Source organism: Mesocricetus auratus, unplaced genomic scaffold (genome assembly GCF_017639785.1).
Source record: "Mesocricetus auratus isolate SY011 unplaced genomic scaffold, BCM_Maur_2.0 Super-Scaffold_100676, whole genome shotgun sequence".
NCBI lineage: Eukaryota > Metazoa > Chordata > Mammalia > Rodentia > Cricetidae > Mesocricetus > Mesocricetus auratus.
This window is the reverse complement of record NW_024429266.1, coordinates 36,567,647-36,591,944: the sequence shown is the minus strand read 5'-3', so window position 1 is coordinate 36,591,944 and position 24,298 is coordinate 36,567,647. Positions and strand designations below refer to the sequence as shown.

The 24,298-nt window shown below is 41.5% G+C and overlaps 1 protein-coding gene across 6 annotated transcripts in view; it reads right to left on the bottom strand.

The window, feature by feature from the left end:
- The window catches only part of Cacna1e (calcium voltage-gated channel subunit alpha1 E), a 450,477-nt gene that overhangs the window by 307,605 nt on the left and 118,574 nt on the right, over positions 1-24,298 (bottom strand). The gene's annotated exons all lie outside the window — the stretch shown is intronic.

The following is a 24,298-nucleotide window of genomic DNA, read 5'->3' as shown; positions in this document are numbered from 1 at the left end:
AAATACACACTGAGCACTGTCTGGGTGTCAGGTCTCGGGCTAGAAACTGGAACAAGTAAGGGACTGCCTAGGAGAAAACGGTTCGGAGTGGACGCTGCACCTGCCACGCTCCTCGAGCTCTCCTCACTGCAAGATTCTCTTGCAAAGAAAGCAGCTCACTGCTGAAGCAAAGCCTTGGGAGAACCCTGAGGCTCAGAGAAAAGAACCAATTTCTAATACTCACCAACCGTGCTTGTCTCAGCGCCCCCTTGGTGGGGCTCAACAGCAGATTACGCCTGTCCATCACCACACCCCGTCTCTCCCACTCTCTCCTACTGGTTACACCCACTTGGTATAAAAGAATCAGAGTGAATAAGGCATCCCCATATGACATGGACTCAGGGCTAGCTTTGAAATGTACACCTGGGAAGGACATTTGCTGGCCATGACTCTTCCACGCTCCGAAAACTGCACTATGCTTTCTCAAATGACCTAGGCTGGTGCAGCAAGTTCAAGTCTCCTTTTCCCGCAAGTCTGCATCATTTGACATACTAGGCTTCCTCTTGTTCCCTGAGAACCACCCCTCATCTTCACCTCCCAGTTTCTCTCTCTTGCCATCTCGGACTCCTTTCACTGCTCTCACTTCACCGTGTGGAGCACTCCACGAGCCTCCCGGCCCAGCATCTTCCCTTTGGCTTCTTGCATCCTCACAGCTATCTACCCCTCAGCTTGCAACTTCCAATGAAATAAGGCATATCTCTAATCATCCCAAGTTCAATATGCATTCAAAACCACATTCTCCTTCCCAAAGGTACAGTTTTTATCTCTGGATGTCACTGTCCCTGTCAATCATTTAACTTTAGTGACTCTCCAATGCCTATAAAATAACCAAACTCTTTAGCCCACCAATTCAAGAAAACCTGAATCTTTCCCATGCAAGGACCTAGAGCATCATGTTCCGCTGCAATGACAGTTATAACAAATGTTGTACCCACTATTGCCTCTGATCATTTAGCACCTGTCTGAGACAGATCTGAAATGTCCCTCCTCTTTTTTTACCTCTCCAGCTCCAACCATCAGTCCATTTAGTTTCATTTCCATGTGTCTTTCACAGTCCCACCAGATCCATGACCCGTTTCCCGAACAAAGAGCTTTATCTCCTTTGTGTTTTTACTTAGGGTACCTGCATGTTTATCTTCATAGCAAGCCTTTGCAAAGTACCTAGTCAAATGAATGAATGGACTTTTTGCAACTTATTTTGGGGGAAAAAAAGATAGATGCCTGGTTATTTAGCAATCAGGTATCTGGCCCCTCTACCGCTGCCCTTCTTACATACTCCAGGTCTGGTTTTGATCTGCTTGTAGTGTAATGTTCACCTCCTCCTTTATATTAAGAAGGGGTGCTTAACTCTTCTGATTCACAGAATCCCAGCACCATGACAGCTTCATCCTTTTTATTAAACAGTCATAAAGTTAGAGAATTCATGGTCCAGGACAGGACCGAAATAGTATTTGGGGGAATGGACTGTTAAAAGAAGACACTAAGATCCCCACATAAACAGTATTTTCAGAAAATGAAAAACAGAATAAAAGTTAGCCTCAAAAATAAAAAAGAAAGTCTTAATTGGCTCTATTTTTTTATCTCTACAAAAAAAAAGCATCATCATCACACCTCTTTCTTGGATAAAGAATTACATGACAAAAGGCATCCCTGCCCCGGATGCAAAAATCAAACAAGCAAACAAAATATTACTCCTGCCCTAAATATATATATATACCACCCTAGATTCAGCTCTGATTTGATCTGCCACTCAGGTGTACAGACATGCAAGTGATTCTTTTATGCTGTTGAGAGCTTTCAGACAGGCTTAATTCAGTACTTTCAAATGAGAAGAATGACAGGCTTTCTTAAGATATTCAAAAGAATAAGTAAAAAGGAGGACTGGGAGTGAGGCTGAGTGGGAGAGCACTCACCTAGCATGTGGGAGACCCTCAATACAATGCCTAATGCTGAAAAAAGATAGCTGATTGATTAATTAAATCGGGAAGTGTGGAAAACCAACTCCCAATCAAACAAGAATTTCTGAAATATTCCATTTTAAGACCCTTAGCCATCCAATTACTTGGACACATACATGGACACACTCATAAGACCACACTGTCTCTAAAAGACTTGGTTTGCTTGCTTTGTTTTTAACATAACCAATTTTGTCCCAGTCACATTATTCTAAATAATATGCCATATATAGTCAATGATTGATACAATAATCCCAAACTCCCAGGTATGCTATTTTCCCTTTATTCCCCAATAAATCACAACTTCATGTGGCAAATTTCAGGGCTATTAAAAAAAACATGGGCATGTATCAAAGAAACTAAAATTAATGTTATATGAATATGTAAAATGTCATAATGAAACCTGAGTGTGATGTCACAGCACTTAGAAGGCCAGGGAAGTAATGATGCAAGTTCAAGGCCAATCATAACTATATAGTGAGACTGTGATTACAAAACAATGGGGGACTGGCAAGAGGGCTCAGCAGGTACATACATCACCAAGCCAGATAACCTGAGTTTGATCTGTGAGACCCACATAGTAAAAAGAGAGAACTAACTCTTGCAAGTTGTACTCTGACCTGCACATACACACACACACATACACACACACACACACACACACACACACACACACACACACACACACTAAAACAGAAAGGAAATGTCATAATGAAATATATTATTTACATAACTAGCATACACTAATGTACACACAATTTTTAAATAATGAAAAATTACAGCATATAGGTTTATAATAATTGTAATAAATATTAAATGCTCTTCACTTTCCTTATTTCTCAGCATAACCCCATGGGGTAGGTACTATTATAATCCCCATTTTATAAACAAGAAAAGCAAGACCTAAAAGAGATCAAATAATTTTCTTTAAAGTCAGATAGATGGTTAATGACATAGAAAGTCAACCCTAGGTTTACCTAACTCTAAACCCATTGCCTTAACCCCTGTAAGGTCTCTGACTGACATCAACAGAGATAGGAGTGAATCACTTTATCCCATTATGATTCTACAATTCCAAGGGTAGAAAACATGTCCAACCTCTCTAGGCAGTGCTGACAGTCCTCAGGACCAAGTCATTGAAACGCATGACACTGTTAGGAGATTTACAGTTCAGTCCAGTTCTGTTTGTAAACGCTTGTACACAATGGCCTCACAATCCCAGGGCAACCAAATGCTCTGACCAACCCTCAAGCTGCACTCCTGCACATTTTCCATTTCATTTATGGTTTTCTCATTGCAGTCTTCAGAGGGACATTTGTCATGCCAACCTGAGTCCTGGTTCAAAATCTGCTTCAACTCCTCAAAACTCTTCAAACCACAAAAGTAAAGCTGTTGCCCACACCGACTCCTGCTGAGTATGGTTTTGCATGTACTGACTTGTCTGTCAATGAACGGCCAAATTTATCTGAAATGCACCAACCTCTGAACTTTCTGTGGAACAATCCCGTAGTTCTTCTGGAAAGGCTACCGTCCAAATTCCAGAAGGGTCAATGAAGGAGTGAAGTCAGGGAGGGAAAGGGGACAGTGCTCAGTAGCAGAAAGCAAGGGTCTACTTACGGGTCTGCTGCCAGTAAATCTCAGTGTGACCCAGAACTGTGTTTTCAGAAAATCCAGAGATGGCACCAGCACCAACTCTGAGGAATATGGATCCTGAACATTAAGGATGGCTTCAACTTTTTCATGAACACTTACTTCTACTGCCAACGCATGCCATGAAAGGATCCAGCAAATTTAAATCCTCCTGCCTCTCAACGTGTTTTCCTGCCTGCACTCCAGCAGGTAAAACACCCACAGACTCACAGTGCTCTGGGCTGTAGAATTCACAGGAGTCTATAATGTTCAGGTTATTTTTAAACTTTCAGTCCACTCTTCCTCCCCACAAACAGCAGGCCTGCCATTTAGAATGGTGTTTAACCCACACCCCACCTGCTTTGAAACTTTAGTTTTTTTGTGTTAAAAGAAAAGAAGCAATCCTTCAAACACACACATGTGTATGCACATGCACCCACACACACATACCAACACACAAACACACACTCGCACATACAAGGTGAAGACAGTGCCAGTTATGGTGAATAAAAGATCCCTCTCATAGAGTGATGTCAAAATTGTTGCAATATTTATAAAGGACCACACCACTGCAGGTGAAACTATTGTTATATTTGCAGGGACACACACCAGGTGTTGCAGACAAAGACAAAAGACAATTCTTTACTCCCTAATGGGGAATTAGAGTCACATTGTAAAGTTTGCAAGATGCTCATTTGTCCAGGGAGCAAGGCCAGTGATACAAAAGTGTCCAGTTATAATTTTCTTCAAACTAAGCATCTTCTTGGTAATTTAGTCTTGGAAACAGAATCTCACTCTGTGATCCAGGTTAACCTGAAACTCACAGTAAACCCTGTCTCAGCATCTCAAGTACTGGAATTATAGACATGAGCTACCATAACTGGACTTTGCTTTAAAAAAGAGTTCATAGAAAGGAAAAGAAATTTCTCTCAACAAAAAGAGAATTAGGTAATTTTTACCATCTTAAAGCAGCAAGTATCAATAACCAGCATTTGTGGGAGACAGAAGTTCTATGTATGCATCACCTTGCTTGACCTATAAGAGGAGCCCATGAGGTAGGTGTGGCTTATACTAACTACATATCTTATATGAGACAAATCAGGATCAATGAAATCAAGCCTCTAAAGTCACATAGCACAGATTTGAAATTGACACCTAAACCTGCCACATGCCAGAGTCCTCATCACACCACTATACCTGGATGTCTGTGTCCCCTCCAAATTTTAGGCTGAAATGTAATCCACCACTACAACAATATTAAGAAATGGAACCTGGGCTGATAAGAGGCAGTGGGAAAAGGCACTGGCTGCCAAGTCTGAAGATCTGAGACAGCCTTCTTACAAGAGAGAAGCTGAAGGTGCAAGTATGGCCTAAAACTTGTCGCTAGACAAGAATAACCCCTCAACGGATTGGGGAAGAAGAGCTTGCACTCAGGAGTAAATGAGGACCAGTAGACACCGAGTCTTCTCCCCAACGGTAGACAAAGGAAGAAAGATGAAAAGTCTCTTTACCTGGAAACTAGCTTTGCATGAGCTAGACATCTTCACAGAGCCACAATCAGCCTTGCTGTAGACAGTTACAGTCCCTCTCCAAGTCTTCCCCTTGGCGGTGTAACTTCCAAAACAAATACTTACAGTTTCTAAAGCTCTGTTGTTGTCACAGTTTTCCAGGAACCTATTACAAACTACATCAAGCAGCATGCTTACTGAGCCAAACCTTAGCACTCTATGTCCCACAAGACAAGAAGAATGTCCCACAAGAAAGTACCTTTGCCTTCTCACCCTTCCTGCTGAAGCACTAACAGGTGATAACCAGATAGGCCAAGTGGACTCAAGGCTGAATACAGCTGATGGACTTTTAAAAGTGTGTTTTCTGAGGGTTATTAAGACATGCACATACGCCTACACATGCAGGACTTGGCAAGACTACATCCCCTTACCTCCCTGCTCCCTTGGGGAAAATTTCCAAACTCAGACCTCACCTTTCTAACTGCCCCTTTACCCTCACTTCTGCTTCTGCCTCCTAAATGTACAGATCCCATAAGTCCCATTGCAGAGGGCAGGGAGGGCTCATGATGTGATCTCATTCATCCTAATGACTTCCTCTAAAGCCACTATCTGAAAGTGCCCAACATTTTATCTCTAGCCCTGTTCTTTTTGAAGACTGGTACTATTTACAATTGCTCAGATGGACACCTGGGAGGCCTGACAGCATCATGAATCAACTGGTTTAGAACAAATTCATCATCTTTCCCTCTACACCAGCTCCTCAAGTGGTTCTGTTTACAGCTAACTTCACAACCTCCCGCTCAGTGGAGCATGACACTTTGCATATTTGACGCCACGTCACACCAATCATTACCTAATGCTACCTTTTCTCCATAGTCTCCCTTCCTTTTCCATTTGTACTATTATCTCTGTGGCCAGAAAGTCCTCTTCTAGGTTCTATGAAAATTCACTGCTTAGCTCAGCTGTGACTTACTCCTACCCTGAGTGCAATAAGATCCGGGAAATTCCTCAGTGTTCTATCCCAGCATCTAGAATAGTATATGGAAAAAGAATTACTAAGCAAATTTGTTTTTGAAGTGGATGAATGAATGGATGGAATTCTCATGTCCATCATATACAGCAACAAAATCTTTATAAAGTTAAGATAATCCAAACACGAGTATCATTGAATCCAAGCCTGTATTACTGCCCCATTATAGTCAGATCAATATCTCCTATCGGTGCTCTAGTGAAGTGTAACTGCCACCATTCCCCAAATGCCCTGAGTTTTTCCATTGCATGTCATTTCTCATTTTTTCTTTTCCCTTCTTTCCACTTACCCTCATAGCAACCAGTCAAAGGTCTATTTATGCTTAAAAGCACGACTCAGATTCACCTCTTCTATGACCCATTCTGTGATCATATGACAAAAATGACTTCATACTCCTCTAAGTACGTCTGGCACTTTATATCATGCTATACCCAACACTGTCATGTTAACATATCTTCCTCTATGTTACATAGATTCATCTTTGCATTCTCTATAACATATACTCCACTGCACCATGTGTTGTATATCCTTGCATATTTACTAAATACATACACGAAAGCATGAATAGATGAACGGCAACACAAGCAAAACATGGACTTAAAGGGATCTGTGCTGGGTTGGGAAAGTGCTCTGGTAGAAGCTGGAAGTGATGAACCTGATCTGGAAATAATCTGTTCAGCTCGAGGAAGATTGTCTCCAATGCTCCCTTCACAAGCACAAGAGCAGTTTGCAAATACATGGCAAGACAAATGATCCACTTCAGGGAGGCAGATACCATGGTCACCATAAACATGCAGAGAACGAAATCTTAAGATTTTGATTTTTGAGTGAAGATATAGAAGATAGAGATGATCTCAATTCATTCCATATTATTCCCATGGGGAGAGAGACAGACAGACAGACAGACAGACAGAGAGAGAGAGAGAGAGAGAGAGAGAGAGACAGAGACAGAGACAGAGACAGAGAGAGACAGAGACAGAGAGAGAGATTCAGAGACAGAGAGTCAAAGAGAAAGGCAGATGTGCTCTATGTTAGATATAAGGGTAATTGGAATATAAAATTTGCCTAATATTGCTGTATCAGTCTACCCTATAATCCCCCACTTCACAGATGAGAAAGACATACACAGCAGGGTTTCTCCAACCCCTCATTCTCTGAATTTCTGATCATTCTTTTCAAATAGATCTCTGTGTTGTATGATGTTGAATAGCATTTCTGACCTCTAGTCACTAGGTGCTAGGTGACATTCTTCTCAGTTGTTACATTTAAAGATATCCATTGAGGGGAGTAAAATCACCCTTGATTGAGACCACCAATGTAATTAAGTGAATTTCTCGTGATCCCAGGGCTGACATCCTAACCGTCATTGTAACCAAGAGATGCAGAGTCCCAGTGGACCTCATTCCTTGCATTTCTTACCTCACATGTGGGAAATCACAGTCTGTGAGAATTGGAGCAAACTCAAACTTGTGCCTCTGGTTTTCAGACAGACTCATAGCCCTGTAGAGGATTCCATACCTCAGGATGAAGGAGACATAAGGAACCCGCCCCCCCATTATGTTTCCCAAAGAGATAAAGAAAAGGATTCCTTGAGTTCAGCTCAGTAACAGAGAGGGAAGACTGATGATCAAAGGGATTAAGACTGGGCTGGTTTAACCCCCAGAAACAGCTGACCAGACAAAGGTTAACTCTTGAATCCCAGGCATCAGCCTGGGAATCCAGCATGGGACTGATCAAGACCCCCTGAATGTGGGTGTCAGTGAGGAGGCCTAGGTAATCTATTGAGCCTTGGGCAGCAGATCAGTACCCATCCCAAGTATACACACGGACTTTGGACTCCCATAGAACAATGTGAGGTGCACTCTCACCCTGAACTCTTGGGGAAGGGTCTAGGCACTGCCCTATATGAAATGACAGACTATGGAAACCCCCATGGAGGGCCTCACCCTCCCTGGGGGAATGAGGGGATAACGGGGGGGGGGGTGTTGGGGGGAGGGCACGGGAGGAGGGGAGGCAAAGGGAGAGGGACCTGGAACTGACTTGTGAAGCAACCTTGTTTCTTATCTAAATTTAAACTGGAAGATAAAAAAAAAGAAAAGGATTCCTGGTTAATGTTCTGAAGCATGAAAGACAACAGGAAATGATTCAAGATATACCTGATAGGATTTGCAAAAAAGAGAAGAGAGGAATAGAGAACTGGAAGAGTACAGGACAAAATGTCCAATAGATGAAAGAAAGCTACATATCAGTAATTTCAGTGAATTCTAAGCAGGATGAATATAAATAAATCCAACCTATATGGAATCAAGCAAACTATGAAAAGATCCAAAAGTATAAAGGGAAAAAATCTTAAAAACATCCTGGAAGAAGACAGAATACCCTTAAGGAAGAGCAACTAAATGATCAACTGTAACAAGGGGGCAGAAAGTAAACAAATAACATATAGTCAAGTACTGAAAGCACTCAGCTAAACTTCCATTCAAAATTTGTGTTGAAATAAATACTTTTACTGAAAAAAATAGTAAGAGATTTTCATGCCAGTTCAGATCGAGTAGGAATATAAAATATTCTTCAAGAAGTAAATATTAAAAAAAAAGGAATGGAAGCCAAAAAAAGTCATGATGAGGTAAGATGTTGGTGAATATGAAAACCAATTTAAAATTCATCTACATCAATATATAACATATAATCCATGAATACACATACAAAATGGAGCTGAATCACCAAACAATCGTGACACAATAGTCAGCGGTGGTGTATTACTCAGAAGGAACACACACTCGAAATCAAAGCACATCCTTCAAGTTTAGTATCACATGGCTGAGATACCCACTAGAACTCTATATTTTATTGAAATTGAAACACTAGTCCATGTAATAAATGAAGAAAAATAGATAAAGGCACATGGATTATAAAAGGAATAGGTGCTAGCCAGATAGCTCAATGGGTAATATCACTCGCTGCACAAGTATTAGGACATGAACTCAAATGCCCAGAACCTACATAAAAAAGCCAAACATGGTTGGTTACACCCCATAAATGCAGTATTGTCTGATAAGAGGATTACAGAGGGTTTCTGGCTGCCAGCTGAACTGAAGTTTCAGTGAGAGACCCTTTTCAAGGGAATAAGGCAGAGACTAATAGAGCTGGACAGTTGCTGTCCTCCTCTGGCCTCTCTCTCTCTCTCTCTCTCTCTCTCTCTCTCACACACACACACACACACACACACACACATACACACACACACACACAGTTTACACACATTGAAAAAAGTCATTCCAAGTAATAAGAAAGTTCTATAAGGATGCTGAAGACTAATGTACAAAAACACAAGTGCTAATGTATCTCCAACAATGAATTCAGAAAACACACTTATTAAAAGATGTCATGTAGATTCTTGCCAGGTGTGGTGGCACACACCTTTAATCCCAGAACCCAGGAGGCAGAGGCAGGTTAATCTTTGTGAGTTTGAAAACAGCCTAGTCTATTAGACCCTGTCTCAAATAAAAAAAAAGTCATGTAGAAGATACAAAGTCATATGGTACCTAAAAGCAAATCTAATAAAAATTTGTGAGGATAGTAGGAGGGAATGATTTAAGGGACATCACAGAAGTTCTAAGCATAGAAAGAACTATATCATACTCAGGGATGGAAAAAACCTAAATGGCATGACAGTTCTTCCCCAAATTAACCAATAAGTCCACTCAATTATAATCAAAACAAAAAGTGACAAGAGGATACAAAACCCAAGAACTATATCATACTCAGGGATGGAAAAAACCTAAATGGCATGACAGTTCTTCCCCAAATTAACCAATAAGTCCACTCAATTATAATCAAAACAAAAAGTGACAAGAGGATACAAAACCCAAGGGATGACTAAAGCTCCAGTCACCAAGACTATTTGGCAGGGGTATAGAGAAAATTTATTCTAAACATATCAAATTTATGTTTTTATAAAAATTCAATTAGTAAGACATGTGTAGAGGGGATATGAAGACCTGTAGAGGCTAAATAAGATGCCCAGAAATTGTGGGAAAGAATTACCTCATCATCAAATAATATTGGTCAAAGGACTAAGCATAGAGTGGGCTTGGGAGAGTCAAAGTAGACCCTACTAGCTCACACTGTATACAAAAATTAATTTCAGATAGAAGAGACAAATGTAAGAAACAAAACTGTAAAAACTTGCAGTTTAAAAATGCAAATGACTTCTTTTTAATGTCAGTGTGTAGAAGGAATTTTTAAATGAGACACAATAAACAAAACTCATAATGGCAAAAACAGTTAAATCTTATCCACTAAAATGAACAGCTCTGTATGACAAAAAGCACCATTGGCAGAGTGGAAAAGACAAGTAATGGGGGAGAGAATATACAACCTACAAGTCATATATAGAACACATGTAATTATCACAAATCATAAAAAACATAAATCACCTTCTAGAAACACAGAATATAAGCAAAGAATATAAATCCACAATTCACATAAGAAGAAACTCATATTGCCAATTAACTTCTATTAATTGCTCAATTTTATCAGTAATCAGAGAACATTCAATTACTATAATAATTGGATTCCACTTCACACGTATCAAATTGACACATTTTAATAACTACAATCATCTCGATTGTTGACGATGCGCAGAATCGGGAGCTCTGCACATGGTGAAATTAAAATGACAGCCACTCACTTTAAAAAGCAACGTGACGACAAAGCTGAAGACACACATTCCCAAGCTCAACAATTCCTCTCTTAGCGTCTCCTGTAGAGCAAACTCCCACACTGTGCCCAAGGAAACACAAACAAGGCCCATCAGTTTAACATTATCTGTAATAACAGAAAGGGGGAGTCAGGATCACCAGCATTGGAGGAAATAAATTAAGTTAGGTCCAGCAATTTATTTATACAGTGGTGTATCATATAGACAGTAAGATAATGACCTAAGTATGCATGTAATGATACCAGTAAATCTTTAAAATAAATGTTCACTTTGCATCAAAAGGATGCATCCCATGTATCATTTATTTAAAACTCACAAAGAAACTCATATATATGTGCATATATATGTTATTAATACATGTACATGCAGCAAAATTACTAAAATACACATAGTATGAAAATACCAATTTTTTAAAATTTTAAATAGCTTGTTTTACATGTCAATCCCAGTTCCCTCTCCCTCCCCTCCTCCCGCACTCCCCTTCCCCCCCCTCCCACCCTATTGCCAAATCCTTCCACATAGGGGATATCAGAGTCTGTCATTTTACTCTGGGTAGAGTCCAGGCACTCCCCTAAGAGTCCAGGCTGAGAGAGCATTCCCTCTTTGTGCTATAGGCACACGAAGATTGTTTGTATATCAGGGATAGACACTGATCCACAGCTCAGGGCCCCATAGGTTGCCCAGGCCTTCTCGTTGACACTCACATTTGGGGGGTCCAGATCAGTCCCATGCTGGCCTCCCCACTGTCAGTCTGGAGTCCAGAAAATACCAATTTTTGAGAATTGGAGACTCTGGAGTGAGGAATAGAATGTAAATGTATCTATAATGGTTTGTTCCTTTAAAAAGAGATAAAGCAAGTATGAAAAATATTATCTACTTAATGTTGGTACTCACACACAGGTATCCCATCTTTCCATATTAGATATTTAAAAAGATAGTTATAATAAGTGTTCAAAAGAAATTCAGAAGCAACTAATTGGCATTCCCAGAATTGAAAAGACAACTTTATCCACTACTGGTGGACATATAATTACTACACACATACCCGAGGAAGATCGGTCAGTGTATCTCAGGAGTCATAAATATGTATACAGCCTAGGCTTTAAATGCTTCAGTTTTGAGAATTTGTTCTTAAGAGATTCCCAGACTTGTTGACAAAGATGATTTATAAAGTTGGTCATTAGGCTGCTATTTGAATATTTTTTTAAAAGAGCAGTACATAGAAACCCTGTCTCAAAAAAGAAAAAACAGGATTTATTTTTATTGTTGTGCTAAGTGACTGACAATGAAGAACTGGCCAACAGACTATAATCGTCACTCAATAGAATGTCTGCAATTATGAAAAGTCATATGGCCAAATAATACTTTATGACCTAGGGCACTACTCACAATGCATTATTAATCTGTGAAGCAAGTCATATAACAAGATTTACACATCATAATCCCCACTTTGGATGATAAACCATTTGTTAGTCGTATGCTTGTGAGCATGCATATGTGTATACAGACAGGGAGGAACCTAGGAGAACATTTACCCAAATGATTTATGGGACTATAGGTCATTTTAATTTTCTTCTAAAAGCTTTTCTATATCTTCTACAATCAATAAAATAGTTTTGTACTTTCAAAACAAAATTAAATATAAGATGGTATGGTGATGTGAATGGTTATGGCCCCCATGGACTCATGTGCTTGAATGCTTGACCCATAGGGAGTGGTACTATTAGGAAGTGTAGCCTTGTTAGAGGAAGTGTGTTACTCTGAAGGTGGGCTTCGAGATCTCACATATGCCTAAGCCACACCCAGTGTGGCAGACTCTTGCTGCCTACAGATCAAGATGTAGAACTCTTAGCTCCTTCTCCAGCACCATGTTTGATTGCATGCTGCCATGTTATGATGATAATGGACTAAACCTCTGAAACTGTAAGTCACCCCCAATTTAATGTTTTCCTTTATAAGAGTTGCCATGGTCATGGTATCTTTTCACAGCAATAGAAACCCTCACTAAGACAGATGGGTCTAAGGGTCATATGAGTAGTTCACATAAGCCACCCTCAGAGATGCATGCTTATTCTGCAGGAACTGGTGTTGCTTGTAATTGAGTAAGTGAAGACAGCACCAAAAAGAACTATTCTTAGAGTCTGATTAAAAGATGGGAAGATACAGTGCCTTAGGTATTAGAATCTTCCATCTACAGAATTGTCTGAACGACATTATCCTCAAACTATGTCAGAGAGATACCATTATGGTATACACAGGTGGGTGTTTCCCTGAGTCTCTCCAAATGACAGGGTCAACTCCAGACTCCTGAGTGATTCCACGGGACTATTTTGTACAGTTATTTAATGGTATAAACTCTAGAATCTACAGGCTTAAGTCTAGAAGATGGTCAGCTAAACAAGGGCCAAGATTGAGAGCCCTTCAGTCAGTGGACACTGAACTTGACCTTTCTACAGTTTGATTTATTATGGGTGCAGTAAAAGAGCAGAAGAGCATGACTCAGGCATTTTCTACACTAAAATAATTGAATTCTCAGGAGATCTCCAGTAAGCTGATGTTATTAATCCCTTACTGTAAATAAGAAACCAAGACCAAGACTAGACACCTAGGAAATGGTCAAGTTGGAATTGAAACTGAGGACTTTTGGAACCCATTACCCAGTCTGTTCTTATTAAACAAAATACATTTTCATTCATGGTAGCAGTATTTCTTTTCAAGGAATGAATTAAACAGATTAAGGTAAAAGATTCCTGTGCCCTAAGCAAGAGCAGGGTCCTACGTACCTTCCTCTACAGTGGCACTAATTTGAGTAAGACTTGGGTCACTATGAAGTTCTCCAGTTGTCCCCAGCAGTGTGCCCAAAGGCAGAGTCTTGCTGTGATGAACAGGCACAAAGGGGCCAGGGCAAATTTGAGTTGGGATCCTGCTGAACTATAGCAGTGAATTCCAGGCTGCTATGCAGAACCACCGCTGAGAGCAACAGAGCCCAGAAACTAGAACCTCTCTCAGTGCAGCTTTGACTTAACCCTTGCCATAGAAATGCATATTCATGAACTCCAGGGCTTCTGCTCCTATTGGGACCACTCCTCTCTCTGTTGACTAAAGGATATAATGGCCTTTTCACTGCTCACTCTGCTCCTCTTTAATCTGTTCTCCTGACTCCCCAGCCATCTTTTTAAAGAGTACAACCAATCATGCATTCCCTAGTCTAAACCTTCCCTAAGTCTCAGAATAAGATATAAATTTGTCTAATGTCAGCTGGTTCCTTCATCTCTGGTTTAGCCTGGGATCTCCAGGAAGCAGAGATTAGGGCAAGGGCGAGGATGTTTTTCTTGGGGTATGCCATCACATAGAAATAGAAGTGAGGGAGAAGAGAAAGCAGAGGAGGAAGATAAGCCTGTGTGTGAACCAGCCAGCCACTGTTAAAAGATAACTGCACCTCAGAGCAATCCACCACAGCACAGGATTGACCCCCACCCCAGACCTCCCATTGATCACAACATTCTTATTCAGAGAGCTAGCCCCTCCAACTTCACATGGCCTTAGGAGATCCTGAGTATCTCATGGGTCATTGTCAATACAGCAGCTCCAAGGTAAACACTAATTATTTCTATATGTGTGAAATAAATGGGTAATGGATGGATAAATAAGTGATTTAAATGGAAATCCAAAATGAAGACAGAAAAGGCCAATTTACAGTAACTCAAGGCACTAAAAACACAGAACCACTCCCTGCAAAAAGTGAAGTCAAGACCCCGTACAAAAATGTCTTTATTCTAGAGCTTGGAGAGTCCCAGCTAGGGGCTGCTAAACTCACAGATTTCTTGGGTTCATGTTTTCTAGAAATGTGTGTGTACACAGCTGCGCCCGCGCAAGTGTGTGTGTGTGTGTGTGTGTGTGTGTGTGTGTGTGTTCGTGCATGCACACATATGTTGTAAGAGCACATATATGTGTGTGGAAGTCAGAGGAAAACCATAAGTGCCATCCCTCAGATTCCATTCACCTTTTCTACTTTGAGACAGGGTCTTTCCTTGACTTGGAAATCATCAAGTAGGGTAGGCTGGCCAGTAAGACCCAGGGAGCTGCCTGCCTCCTCGTGCCCAGTTCTGGTATGACTAATGTGTACCACCATGCCTAGCTTTGTTATGTGGGTTCTGAGTATCAAACTCAGGTCCTTGTGCTTACAAAGTAAACACTTTACTATTTCCCCAGCCCAGCTGTGGACATGACAGCCAAATCCTGTCTCTCCCTTTGTTCTTTTGTCTTGTTAATTGTGAGTGGGCCAAGTCAGCCCATTCTGTTCTGGAGAAATTCATTCCCCCATCACAGCTCTTACAAAGCTCCACCAAGATGAAGGTCATCCACATCTTGGTAGGTTTTTGTTGAAAGAGTCAGAATAAAAGGAAAATGTTAATCCTGGCTCCTCCTTGACTTTTGCCTTCAGTTGGGCACAAGAGGTTGTAGAAACTTCAGAGAGTTGGGGATGAGGGGACAATAAGCAGGTTTAGCAGAAGCCTACAGAATGGGAAAAGATCTTCACCAACTCCATATCTGACAGGGGGGTGCTGATTTCCAAAATATAAAAGAACTCAAGAAATTAGATTATCAACAAACTAAATGATCCAATTAAAAAATGGAGTACAGATCTAAATAGAGAATTCTCAACAAAAGAAGTCTCAAATGGCCAAGAATCACTTAGAAGATGTTCAACATCCTTAAGCATCAGGAAATATAAATCAAAACAGCTCTGAGATTCCATCGTACACCTGTCAGAATGGCTAAGACAAAAAACACAAGCGACAGTTCATGCTGGAGAAGATGTGGAGCAAGGGAAACACTCCTCCATTGCTGGTGAAAGTACAAACTCATACAGCCACTTTGGAAGTCAGTGATGGGATTCCTCAGAAAACTTGTAATCCAACCACCATAAGACCCAGAAATTACACTCTTAGGCATATACCTGAAGGATGCTCAATCATACCATAAGGACACTTGCTCAACTATGTTCATAGAAGCTTTATTTGTAATATCCAGCACCTGGAGACAACCTGGATGTCCTTCAATCAAGGAATGTATAAAGAAAACGTGGTACATTTACACAATGGAATATTACTCAGCTGTTAAAAACAAAGACACCAGGAAATCTGAAGGCAAATGAATGGAATTAGAAAAGAATCATCCTGAGTGAGGTAACCCAGACTGAGAAAGACAAACATGGTATGTACTCACTCATAAGCAGATATTAGCTGTAAAATACAGGATAACTATGCTACAATCCACAGGCCCAGAGAGATGATATAACAAGGAGGATTCATGGAGGGATGACCAGATCTCCCTGGGAAGGAGGAATAGAAGAGATTTCGTGAGGGGACTGAAGGCTGGTGGGATGGGAACATGAGGGATCCGGTTGGGGTTGGGGCATAGAGGGGGAGAGTGCTGAAGGGGACTTCTGGGGGTAGCATTTCGAGGTTGGAAGTGAGGGAGTTTCCCAGGGGTCTACAGGGAGGACCCCAGCTTAGACTCGTATAAATACCAAATAAGTAGCCTGAACTGGCCTTCTCCTGTGACCAGATTGATGCCTGGCCCAACCGTCATCAGAGAGGTGCCATCCAGCAACTGATTGAGGCAGATGCAGAGACATCTGCCAAACATTAGGCCGAGTTCTGGAATCCTGTGGAGGAGGAGAAGGAGTGTAGGAGTCAGAGGGGACAAGGATGCCATGGGAAGCTTCACACAATCAACTAATCTAGGCTCATAGGGGCTCACAGAGACTAAACATACAACCTAGGAGCCTGCACAGGACTGACCTAGGCCCTCTGCATATATGTTACAGTTGTGTAACTGGGTCCTCTTGTGGGACTCCTAACAGTGGAAACAAGGGCTGTCTCTGACTCTTCTACTGGCTTTTGGGACCCTATTCCTCATACTGAATCACCTTGCCCAACCTTAATACATTGGGAGGTGCTTAATCTTACTGTAACTTTATATGGCATATTTTATTGATACTCATGGAAGACCCACCCTTTACTGGATGGAGACAACAGAAGAGGAATGGGTTGGGGAGCAGAGTAGATGGGAGGAAGTATTGGGAAGGGGGAGGAGGAGGGAGGCTTCGGCCAGAATGTAAAATAAATAGATGAGCAGAAAAGCGGGTTTATAGCACTAGCCTGAGATCACTGGTCTTCGTGGCCTGCTAGCAGGACATTCCCCTCCTGTTGGAGACCCTTGACAGCTAGTACAGCAACTGGAGAACAAATTATGGAAAGAGAAAATCATGGCACACAGTTGAAAACAGCATTTTGAAGAACTGAATGGACTTTTTAGGAAGTTGCTAGAAAGGCAGATGTAGGAGTGAGTGGAGGGCCTCTGACCACTGTGGGTACTGCCTCACAGATGTGGACAAAGGACCAGAAACCAGGAGTCAGCATGGAGATGCTTAACACCCTCTCTCCCAGTCTCCACAGCATGACCCCAAGGCTGAATTCCTTCAGCTTCCCTAGAGAGGGATGATCCTGACCCACAATGGGAATGCAGCAAGGGCTTAAGAATGCCAGTGACTCTTCTCTTTATCATTCACATACCATGTTGAGCTCAAACTTCTCTCCTGTTCCTGAACCTTTTCTTGTGTCTATTGGCTTCTGTAGAGTGGGTTGGTGAGTAATGAGGCAGAACAGTTTGCAGATGTTAGCCCTCTATAATACTTCCAGCAGAAAGGGAGGAACTATGGTGCAATCTTGCATACTGTACCATTGCAACATGAAACCTGTGAGAGCTCTCTTGTATAAGTTGATTGTATTAGCTAACACCAAGGAAAACCAGCTACACCAATACCTCAGACCATATCCTCCAGATTCCACCACTAAAGTCGCACAACTTGTGAGGAAAACATGGCTTCCATGACAGCCTCTTTCCTTCCAGCACTATCCACTAGTTGCCCTTATCTCTAAGCTATCTTCTCACCAACTTCATCTTCTTTCATATTGTTACATCTATGCACCCACAAATCCATGCGATAAAATCCTCAGCTCCCAAATTGACAGCATTAGGAGGGAGGGTCTATTTGCATACTTGATTCCTCCATATGTCATGGGAGACCCATGAAATAAGCACAAAATTTATAAGGCTCAGCAGGCTCTTCCCCAAAGTTATACAAGCAATGACCAGTGCTAGTAAAGAGGATATTCTTCAGTGGTGTAGCTGTGTGTAAGTCATGCAGGGGACTCCAGTGACACAGGCTTTTTGAATCATCACCCTAGCTGAGGTGAGATTTGTCTTCAACTTTCCAACCTCTGGACTATAAGAAATAAATATCTGTTTTCACAAGCTACCCAGTTGGTAGATTATTATTATTATTATTACAGTCCAAACAAACAAAAACATGGTCTTCCAATAGAGAAGCTATCCCAAGACCCCTTACCTCTTTGCAGCAACTTTGAAAGTCTCAGCCAGACAGCCATGAAAATTACAGTTCCCATTTTTAGCCCTCTAGGGAAAGAACGGTAGAGGAGGAAGGGAGAAGAAAATCTCCTCCAGCTGTCACCTCCCACAGCCCCACAGCTAGTGCTGCAGGTAAGTATTAGCTCCCCGCTGGAGTTGGAGAATACCAAGGACAAAGGGAAAGGGGGGGGGGATGATGAACTTCTGCTGTTTAGCACCTTCCTGGCAGTGGGAAGCTGACTGAGTAAGCAAAACATGAGCTCTCAACTCTAGCACAGAAATAAGCTCAAACCTATTCCCTGCTCACAGCAGCCTGTGAGGAAGCCTAAAGAAGGATAACTAACACCCTTGGTCCATTCTCTCTTCTTGCCTTACCACCCCTCAGCCCTGGAGACAAACAATTCATTCCTCTGAAGACATGAAAACATCTGGGAAAGATGTGAAGCCACCACACAACGGTTGGGGTTTGAGTGCTGGAAGGGGATACCTAAAATCATCCAAACACTGACAATGTATGTGTTCCTTCCCCTCACCCATGTGCTGTTCACCCATAACAAGATGCGACTCTTAATCCAGAAAGTGAGGGAATCCTGCCCACATGCAAATGTGTGATCTCTAGGTCATGGGTTTCTCTTTCCTTCTCCCCCAACTCCCCAGCCTTCAACTCACTTGCCTGTCCTCTTTACATTAATTTCTAGCTTCATGTGTGGCTGAACTCTTTAGTTTCCATATCACCCCCATGGATCTGTGGCACAAATGCCAAGATCAGGAGTTCTTGGTGACTCTATGAAAGCCTGCTCCTTCTCCTCCAATCTCCCCATTCTTTCCCTCACCAGCCCTCCCTCCCCATTCCCGGCTTCAGTGTCCCTGAAAACAAATTCTTCTCATTGCTATGACAAAACACCTGGCAATAGCCACTTAGGGAAGAATGGGGAGGGGTTTCAGAATAAGAGATGCAGTACTGCACATTGCATGTGGAGAGTAAACCAAGATGAAAGTGACATGTGATAGGGAAGGCTGGACCTGGAGGACAATATTGGCTTGGTCATTGATGGAGCCAATGGTAATTCATGACTTGGTTAACTCAAGGGAGTCAGAGGTCTATTCACGTTGTCATAAGAGCTGGGCGGGTGGATTTCTTATAGTCCTTCAGAGGTTTCCCTGCCACCTAAACAAACTCCCCAATCTCATTCCCAAAGTTCTTCTCACATTATCCCTAAGATAAAGCTCCCCAGATCTCAGTTTGTCAGGTCCCTCTAGGTCCTTGTCAATGCTCATCCTTGTCTTCAGAGATATCCCTGAAGACTCCACTCTGTAATAGTTACTCCTCCCTTGATCCTTGACATTGTGTCCATGAGTGGTTTTCTTCGTTCTGTGTTTTAAGAACATCTAAATTCAAGAGTAGGCAACGCAATGTAGACAATTTTTATAGCTTTTGGGAATGATCCCCACTATTTATACTCCAACATTTCATAAAAGAAAGTGCATTTAGCACTAAAATGTTGAAAAGGTATAATCTTAGGAAATCCTTTAAAAAGAAACACACACACACAAATAAATTTAGTCTTATAAAATAATGACTTTTTTCATTTCACAGCATGCCAAAAAATGTTGATATCAAGAGGCATAGATCCATAAGTTAGCATTTGGGGGTTCACAGATAGAGAGCCCTCATTTGACACTTAACCATGCAGCACTTTTAATGACATTTAGTGCATGCAACTCTGTGTTGTTTTCTCTTGTGTTGTCTACTGACTTCCCAACTTTGTACATCTTCTCTTAAGGCTAGACAGTAAGTCCACTCAAGTCAGACTTATACACACGGAATCATTTCTGAGAAAGTTCTAGGTCAGAATACAAAAATGTGTGTGTGTGTGTGTGTGTGTGTGTGTGTGTGTGTGTGTGTGAAGCCAACAGAAGCAGAGGGATGAGGGGGATGGAGCACATTCCCACTACCCCTACTTGATAGGGTCATGCTATGAACACTTGAATGATGTTGATCAAGGATGTTTATCAATGATATAAGTAGTCTAGTCCACAGTGCCTCAAAAGCATTCGTTCAAGAGTTTTCCAAAATCCATAAATTGTCATTTGACCTCTTATAGGGCTCAGCTGTTGTCCTGCCAAATGTCTTTATTTTAGATTTATTGTGTGGACCTTTCTAACCCAGGGTGCTAGAATCTTTTCAATCTTTGTCAGTATGTGAACAGCAACAACACATTTCTGACTCCCACTGCTTAATCACCACCTTCACCTTGACTCTAGAAACTTGTGTCCACCAGTGGTCCCAGTAGTTTTGAATTTCAAATACAAGCCAAACTTCAAAAAGTTAAGCATTTCATCCAAGGTTTCCTGGAGGCCCTGAGGCAGACCCTCTGTCCACATTACAATGAAGTTCCCAGTCTAAACAGTATGGTTTGCCAACTACTTATGAGAAAAAGGATGCCTATGCTAACCACTATAGTCTGTGGACTTAATTTCTACTAAGAATCCAATGAAGTTAGAGTCAAAATAATGAAGTGCTATTTAATGATCCCCAAACTTTTTCTCCAAAACTCTCTCCTGGTCTGAACCACCCTTTTGCATTGTGTGAAAACCAAAACAAGTACAGTGAACAACTAACACAGGAGAAAGTATATGAACTTGGGGCTCTGACTACAGAGCCTGCAGCCCCACAGGGAAGAACTGACAGATGAGCTGTTCCAGGGTAATGCCTCTCAGTTTCCATCTGTCAGAGGCCAAGAGACCAGGAATCACTGGTAATAAAGCACATTTTCAAAAATATCCTTTTGAAATGTCTTAAGTTTGTCCCAGCAGAGAACTCCCATGAGTCCAGAGCTCACCACCATCAACCATACCAGCATCTGGGCCTTGACTGAACAGTGATGGCAATTTTAACTAGTCAGCTTCCTTCTCTCTGTCCCCAGTGTTATTCTATAATCAACCCTCAGACTCCTATGTAAGATATTAAAGGGCCACTTGTCACCTGTCACAGCACCACTGTTCTCATCCAGAACCTTGAAATAGACTAATTACTGCAATCCATCCTTAGCACTTTCTCTATCCACCTCTTCATGTCTCTTGCATTACTTAAACACATACTGGGATGCTGTCTTAGTTAGGGTTTGTTTCTATTGCTCTGAAGAGACACCATGACCACAGAAACTCTTATAAGGAAAACATTTAATTGAAGTAAGTCATGACTTACCGTTTCAGAGGTCTAGTTTGTTATCATCATGCTGGGAAGCAGAGCAGCATGCAGACAGATATGGTGCTGGCTACATCTTGATCAGTAGGCAACAGGAAGTGGACTGTGACAGTGGGCAGTATCTTGAACATAGGAAACCTCAAAGCCTGCTCCCACAGTGACACAATTCCTCCAACAAGGCCATACCTCTCAAACAAAGTCACACCTCCTAATAGTGCCCCTCCCTATAAGTTTATGGGGGCCAGTTACATTCAAACTACCACATTCTACTCTCTAGCTCCCATAAGCTTTAAAAATATCATTATGTAAAATGTTTTTAGTTCCCATAGTCTACCACAGTCTCAACAATGATTAAAAGTTCAAAGTCTCTTCTGAGATTTATGTAGTCTCTTAACTGCTATCCACTATAAAATAAAAATAAAAAAAAAACAGATCATGTACTTCTAACAAATACTGCCACGGGATATACATTACCATCCCAAAATGCAGGGAAGGGAGCACAAGTTGTCACAAACTTGGAGGCAGTTCTCAGAAATGGAAACCACAAATGTAGTAAGCCTTCATTTCACTATATAATTAGGGTTTAAAAGGATTTATTTTGTCTCAGGGTCCTTTCTCTTTATGCCCTAACTTATATTTGCTGGTACATCAAACCAAACTATAGCCTTTTAGAAATAATTTAATGGAAAAGGATTGCTTTAATGAAGGTATGATTTCTGAGGACAAGGGCATTATTCTCCAAATGCTTGAAATACACTGATTTCAGGAAAATATTGCCATAAAGTGTCCGACACAAGTCCATCAACAACAGAGGACACTAAAACCATCTTCTTAATGGTCAAAGATCAGCAACAATGGGTGTCTGGGAAAGAACCCAAACTGCTAAATTTTTATATCCACTTGTAGTATCAGTTTCAGGAGTGCCAGAAATGCAGCAGGATGGGCTGGGGACAAAGATCAAGGAGATACCACAGGAAGAGGGACCACAAGGCACAGGACCAGTATCAAGATCGGAAAAGAAGAGATGTCTTGGTAGATCAAGAGATGGATGCAAACCATCATAAGACAGCTGGGGACAGGCCAATAGAAACAGGATAGTGTGGGTTTGCATGCTGAGCACTGATTCCTGGGAGGAATCAGTCTCAGTGAAGGTTGAAAGAAAATTCCAGTTCCTAGGAACTGAGGCGCTGTTTCCAGCAGCCCCCTGGATGCCTTCTATTCCTCTCAAGCATCTACAATCCTAAAGTGTCCTTGAGAGACCCAGGAAACACAGTTTGCAAAACATTGATCAAGTGTGGAAGGACCATATTTAAAGGCTGCCTCCATAATTATTATTTAATTTTTAATATATCTCAGTCATTAGTTCCTCACCTCTTCAATATGTGCATGCTAAATGGTTCTTGTGAGGTCATATGTATCCCGGGGCTTTGTAAACTGCAAACTACCATATATAAACTGTAAACTACTATACACAAACACCGACTTCTATTAAAAACCTGCCTACTTATTCAAGACCCTAGACTTTGAAAGGGAAACTCAAAAGTCAATTATATTCTCATCCAAGGACCAATATTTTCTGTGGAGAATCCTCATGAAGGCAGATAGATTTACTAAATCCCGGATTGACCATAACCACCAGGCTATGGAACATCTTTCTTCCATGAGGGCTCCAGGCTGAACTGGGGAAGACATGGCCCTTTTACTATATTTACTAACCGTTACTCAATCTTCTTGGAAATCTCACGCCTTTCTAAGAGACAGGATTTACCCACCTGCCCCAATTAGGTTGCAAGTTCCTGAAAGGCACTAGCATGTCACACTTCTTAATGCTGTCCTTAGCTCTGGGGGTTGGTCTTATTGCCTCCTGCCCTGCTTAAAATGGTTCATCTCACTTGCTGTAAAGTCAAGTCCAAAGTCTTTAGCACTTTAGCCTTTTCTTCTTACCCTATGCATTCCTCCCAGCAACTCTGTTCCACTCCAAGGCTTTCATCTTTAGGTTCAGGGCTCTTGAGTAGAACCTGACCATGACTTCTATTTTTCCAGGGCTCTTGGCTTTTTACAACCAGATACCTGCAGGACCTTTAACTGTCCTCAAGGGGAGATGTTAAATTTTTTAATTGGTGTGGCAAGAATATTAACCAAGTGAAATCGAAGATCTCCTTCTGTGCACACCTTCAGAGGTCCTAGAAGCTAGTTGGGGTATGTAAGTCAGTGGATAACAACATGAATGAGGGCTGCTCTGTTTAGAGGTTATTTATGGTCATGACCCGAGCCCTATGTGTGACATCAACTGTAACTTAGTCTTTTCATCCTACACACCCTTCAAATTCAGCACAACTACACTTCACCCAGCCCCACCACATCTGGGCTGTCATTGCATCCCTCTAGTGATGAATGGTTTCACTATAACCTGCCCAGCTACCCATATTAGGAATTTGGGTACTCTTGTTGTCATCACTTTTTCCTCGCAATCCAGTCACCCCACACATCATTTTCTGGGTAATCCCTACACACCTCAAGTTCTCCCATTTTCTTCTCCCAGTCCATAAGCAGCTTCCTATCACTGATGCAGTGGGTCTCCTGACTCCCCGGCTGCTTCCCCTAATACTCTCTGTAACTCAGCTAACACAGACTTCTCTAAAGACAAATTAAATCGCAAAGCTAGTCTACAAGCATGTAGAGGCTCTGTAATTCCCGGAAGTGAAAGCACCAGCTTCTTCACTTAGTCTATGTATCATTATCCAGTGATTTTGTTCTTGCAAATCTAAT